The sequence below is a fragment of the Mytilus galloprovincialis genome, chromosome 10 (assembly GCF_965363235.1).
Source record: "Mytilus galloprovincialis chromosome 10, xbMytGall1.hap1.1, whole genome shotgun sequence".
In the NCBI taxonomy this organism is placed as follows: Eukaryota; Metazoa; Mollusca; class Bivalvia; order Mytilida; family Mytilidae; genus Mytilus; species Mytilus galloprovincialis.
In genome coordinates, this window is record NC_134847.1 from 32,583,885 (window position 1) to 32,590,518 (window position 6,634).

Consider the following 6,634-nt stretch of genomic DNA (forward strand, 5'->3'; position numbering starts at 1 on the left):
ATAGACTTTTTTTTAAAGAAATGCATTTTGTTTTTTTTTTCTCAAAAAACCAAATATCTGCATTATATAAAATTAAAAGTCTCTATTATTTAAAATTAAGCATTTTTAACCAAACTGAACAACAGACAAACAAATGCACAAAACAGAGTTAATTTCGTATATACAGTTTAAATGTTTTGGTATAGTAACTAGGTACCTTTGATAACTATAGTAATGGACAAATTGTTATAACATTAAATGTAAATTTTTAACCATTTTTTCTGTCAAAATGAACCCCTAATTTACAATATTGAGCACCCCTTGACGAGAGAATAACTTTTGAATCTTAAAGTTTCAGAGGTTGAATACTAATTAGCCTTAGTATCCCATACATCATTGATATTATTGTTGTTGATAAGCGCTGTACCATTGTACGGAGTCGAGTGCACAATTATATGTATCAAATAATAGATTTGCCTTAATATTACTTTGAATATGAGTGAACGTGTAAACAGAATACGAATAAGAATTACACTTTAAGTTTTAACAACTGTTAGTAGTGCGAAGATTTTGTTGTAATCCAACACACTTACGCGGCTGAGATTTATTTAACCCATGCATTTAATGGCCATGGAACAAATGTTAACAATCCATATATGATAATTTAACCATTTTTAATTTTTTTAATTCTAAAATTTCATTTTTTTTTTTTATGTCATCTAGTTATCATGTAGTATGATAAACGGTACTAATTTGTCTGCAAAAGATGCTCATTCCGACAAGCAATGTATCTTAATGCTTGGGACCAAAATATTTAAATTCCAAATTTTATTAAAAGGATGAAGAGCTATAAACAAAACGGACATAAAAGTATATCCGAGCAATGAATCAGAGCTTTGCATGAAGGAGATACACTCATTTATTTTAAAAAAAAAATTAAAAAATTGTTACAGCAAATTTTAATAACACAAACTTCGTATTTTCATGCCAATCTCTTCAGTGTTGCTCGAGGCCAAAATATTTGGAATTCCAAAGCTTATTAAAAGGATGAAGAACTATAAACAAAAAAGGACAAACAAATAATTACCAAAGCCGGACAAGGATCAGAACTTTGCATGAAGGAAATACATTCATTTATTTAAAAAAAATGTAACAGCAAATTTTAATAACACAAACTTCGTATTTTCATGTCAGTACAGAAGAACTTGCTACTGGGATAGTGATACCCTTGTTACAATCAGTTCACAAGCAGAGGCAACGATTCAGTGGTAGTTCTAACATAAACGGTACCAATGTGTCTGCGCTAGATGCGCATTTTGACCATCAATGTCTCTTCAGTGTTGCTCGAGGCCAAACTATTTGAAATTCCAAAGCTTATTTTAAAAAGTAAAATCACAAAAATACTGAACTCAGAGATAAATGCAATCGGAAAGTCCATAATCACATGGCAAAATTAAATGACAAAACACATCAAAGACGAATGGACAAAAACTGTCATATTCATGACTTGGTACAGGCATTTTCAAAAGTAGGAAATGGTGGATTAAACCTTTATTAAAAGATTAAAATGATGAAGACCTATAAACAAAAAAGGACAAAAAAATAATAACCAAAGCCAGGCCAGGAATCAGACATTTGCATGAAGGAGATACATTCCTTTATTTCCAAAATTTATACATTAGATAAGTCGTTTCTTTTGTCACAGATAATATACAGTCAAAATTATATTAAATCGCCTTGGAAACATTTTATATTTGATATGAAAATAAAGAGAAGTGGTATGAGTACAAAGCTATTATAAAGATTAGACAACTATTCATAAAGACGAACGTTCAAAGATTTGAATAATTATAGGTCATCGTACGACCTTAAACAATGAGCAAAAACTTTACCGTACAGCTACCTAAGCAATGCAACAGTATGATAAAACGCGGAAATCAATTGTGAAAGTAATGTTGTTCTGATTTAAGCTGCACTTATGGGCGAAAAAACAAAGATGACATACAACAACCACGACAACCATTGAAAAAGAGATTCCTGGCTATTGATAAACAGATAAAGCATGGGACTAAGTTTAAAATGATTTGAGCAATCAACTGTGTTATCCTTAATATTATACGGTGGTGCCACATGTAAGAATACATACCATAAAAAATCGGTGGTGCTAGGCTTTCGTCCTGAGATCAATTAAAGACGTAATTATATGAACATGTTAGGTTATGTGCTTATTTTTTCTTTGCATGAAAGTATGGCTGCATGGTAACACTTATTTCTTATGAGTAAGCAAATAAGGATTTTTTTAAGGCCAGCTATTAATAAAAGTCTATTGGCAATGAAACTACCTCTGCCTCATTATTTGTTTTTGAAAAAAAAACAGAATAATTTTTTTCTGGTTTGCATATCTACAAATAGTTGATTTGGATTGATTTGTTAGCATTTTTTCCCTTGAGTTATAAATCGATATACCTTGATGCCGAAACTGTTTTTGTAACCTTCATTGTGATCTATTCATGGGCGTACAAATGCATGGGAACAACGGGTTCAAGCAGATTAAGATTGAAAAGATTAATATAGGACAGCTATTTCTATTTTAATGAATAATTATAAACAGGAAGAATGCTTATTTACAGCTTGGAACCATTCGTCTAAACTCGGCTGATTCCGTACCCTCATCTAACGGATAGAAGGAGAGTAGAGGATTCTACCGAGGATTGCCGAATGAGCTTGGAACATGAAACTTTTTACAATAAAATCAAATTCAGTGAAGTGTTATGCATGAGCTTGGCGCATTAATGTCATGGTACAACTTGACGTCATGCGAATGAAAACTCTGAAGATCAAGATTATTCAGGTTTTTGTATGCCTCAAATTTAAACATAACCTATAAGAATGCAATTTTTGAGGTAGATGTTATTTCATTCTAAATTATATTGCATGAATCGAACATTAAATGATTTCAGAAAGCCATGATGGCGCTAACTCATTAGTTACGAAATGTCAATTGTGCATTTGATGGTAAATGGTAGCCAATGTACCAAAACTTGTAAATATAAATTGCAAATGTTTTGTCACAACTTTTGGGAATTTCGGGTCATGAATGCTCTTCAACTTTGTACTTGTTTGACTCTCTGACTGTTTTGATCTGAGTGTCACTGATGAGTCTAATTTTGACGAAATTAAATTATACGCCTGGTACGTACATTGATACTTATAAGGTTAAGAATTATTACGATTAAACACATTTTTTTTCTAGAGGTCACTGATGTTTAGACTGGGGAGAATAATTCACAAACTCAAAGAAAGTCCGAAGGTTAGACGATTATTCATGAAACTTGTATTCAGTTTGTGAATTAATGTCCACGTTTGCACATCAATAACCTCTAGAAAAAATAATCCTTAAATAAAGTTAGTCACTTTCAGTTATTTATCCTGCAACAGATTACACAGTTCAGTTTTATGTTATGTGACAATACTTTTTTTTTTAATCACTCTTTGAAAAAAGTTATTCCAAAAATATGTCCCTTACATAAAAGTCAAAGAATTTGGATACCTCACTATTGAAAGTATTGGCTGCGATGTATTCCCATTTCCTGGCCTTTAAGCTAAAAAGCAATTAATAAAAAGACAAAAGGCACAAATTACCGATCTAAGCTCACTCGGCTTTACTTAATGCAAACTCTAGCTAAATTCACTCTAAGAATTGAACCGCAGACAAAATCATTTAATGCTCTCCATATCGAGAACTCGAACCCAGAAATCACATTATTTTTATGTCAGTTTGATAAATGAATTAACGTATTTGTGCAGTTAAGTGATATGATATTAACCACGTTTATACAATTATGGCGTCAAAATTACATTTACAGTTGCACCTGAAGGTATAAACTTATACGAATAAAGGATAATGTGATTGTATATGCAACTTATTGTAATAATTGTACATTTATTTAGCTGACCAGCACTGTAGTGATTTGTATAGAGATAAACTGTGTACATGATAGTTAGGAAAAAGTATGAATTGTAAACAGTTCTGGTTTGAAAGACTGGAGGAAGTTTATGATGTGATATTATTGAACACGAAAATGTAAGTATGATGCCTATAAAGAAATATAAACAGTTTTTTTTTATTAAGCCAATTAAGGGCCCTTGTGTATATTATATTTCATACAATGATTACACTATTTTTACTATGACAATGAAATTATAATATTAAAAGACAATAACAATCAAAACCAAGGAGTAAACCAAGACTCCAAAAACCAAAGGACATTTACATCAAGATTTATAAATAATAAATAAGAAACAACACGAACTCCACTAAAAACCGGGAGTGAAATCAGGTGCTCCGGAAGGGTAAGCATTTCCTGCACCATATACGGCACCCTTCATGTTACTTCTTTGTACAGATCAGTAATGATGCAAGGTTATTATACACAATATCCAATGTTATTAATTTCTTGTTAGGTTTTCTTTAAATCTGCAGTGCTTAATAGACAAAGTTGACATTTAAACTTTGACAAAAAAAATCTTTGTTTACTTTTGTAAGTTACAAATAAACTCATCATAGATACCAGGACTAAATTTAGTATATACGCCAGACGCGCGTTTCGTCTACAAAAGACTCACAAGTGACGCTCGAATCCAAAAAAGTTAAAAAGGCTAAATAAAGTACGAAGTTGAAGAGCATTGAGGACCAAAATTCCTAAAAGTTTTGCAAAATACAGCTAGGGTAATCTATGCCTGAGGTAGAAAAGCCTTAGTTTTTCAAAAAATTCAAAAATTTGTAAACAGTAAATTTATAAATATAACAATATCAATGACAGTTCATGTCAGCACAACAAGTGCTGACTACTTGAATTGGCTTGTGATACCATCGAGGAAATAAATCTCCACCAGCAGTGGCATCGACCCAGTGGTACCTGAGTGTACCTTCCGTACTGAAGGCATGAGATGACAAATAATTAACACTTGAAAAAGAATATACTTGAATATTTAAGATCGAATGATTGATAAGGCCTTTTTTGTTTGGTCGACGACAAACATTGAACATGCTCGAAACATTCATAGTGCATTCTTGGCCAAAACTAGTCGTGTAGGAAAGTCGTAATGAGGACGTAGTAAAATCGAGATGGACGTAGATGCAACGTATTGGAAACGCAGTGCAATCGGAGAAGCTCATTGAAAATATTCCGATGCAACTGCACTACGATTTCGCTGCGAATATTCCGATATCACTACGTCAGTATTATGTTTCTACTACGATATTGATACGATTATACTACGATGAGGAAGACAATAATACGCTACTACTACGATTTGTCGTTCTCAATACAACTTCACTACGATAAAACTACGTCCTAACCAAGATATTTGTAGGCAGTTATTTTGTCGATACCACTTCTTAAGCACCACGACATCAAAGTGATTTTTGACATTTGGCGGCATGTTTTCTAAAGGGAGCTTGTATGTACAATGAGACTGTGAAACTGTCAATATCTGAGACATGTTGAGATTATACTTAAAACATAAATCAACTATAATTATGTGTGTTAATTAGATACTAGCAACAGGACTGTTTTAAAAGAACGTAACTCTACTTCTAGCAGCGTATTAAAAAAATATTTCCCCTGAATGTGTATTTGAAAAATAACACGCAATCTGAGTTATTATTAATTTAAGATTCACCCATAGTTGCTTTTTACAAATGATATTCCTAAAAGTGTACAGGAGGTAGGATTATGGTTCATGATCAAACCATTTGTTTTTATAGTTATTAGGATATAAAACACAAAACGGGGATAAAATAAATGTTCAATACTTATAAATTCATTATGATATACTTATACGTGTATACCAGGTAACCTGCTACATAAATGCTTAAATAATCTACCATGTGAGTCCACATGTCACGAGAAGGGGCTAGGAAAAGATAAGAAGCCAAAATCTAATGTAATCTTGGTATCTATGATGAGTTTATTTACAACCACCGGGTCGATGCGACTGCTGGTGGAGATTTATTTCCCCGAGGGTATCCCCATCCCAGCAGTCAGCACTTCTATGTTGACTTGAATTATCATTGATATGTTCATAATAATAAATTAACTGTTAACAAAACTTTGAATTGTTGAAATGCTAAGGCTTTTCTACCTCAGGAATAGATTACCTTAGCTGTATTTGGCAAAACTTTTAGGAATTTTTGGTCTTCAATGCTCTTTAACTTCAGACTTTATTTGGCCTTTTAAAAAATAAAAATTTCGGATGTATAGTTTACATGTTATAGAAATGTAATATAAACTATTTTGTCCTGTGATACTTAAATTTCCCCCCTAGTATTAACTTCTATGTCAATGGAGTAGTTTAATAGTCATCTTTGAATTAGTGTTCCCTACAAATCTTCAATTTTCTTAATGTATCCTCAAAAATCGCAAGAAATTGACCATTCTGGAGAAACTAACTAGATTTATATATCAAAATGTTTCATAATGGTATAAATGGTGGAATATTGTTCATTATGTATCGTCAACTTTCAAAATTTAGAAACATATTGTGAGTATAATATCTTACTGTATTTTCTTTCAGATGGAATTTAAAACTCCTAAGGTTTTCTTTGTAATGGTTGTGTGTCTAGTGGTATTGATCACTTCTCGCACAAGTT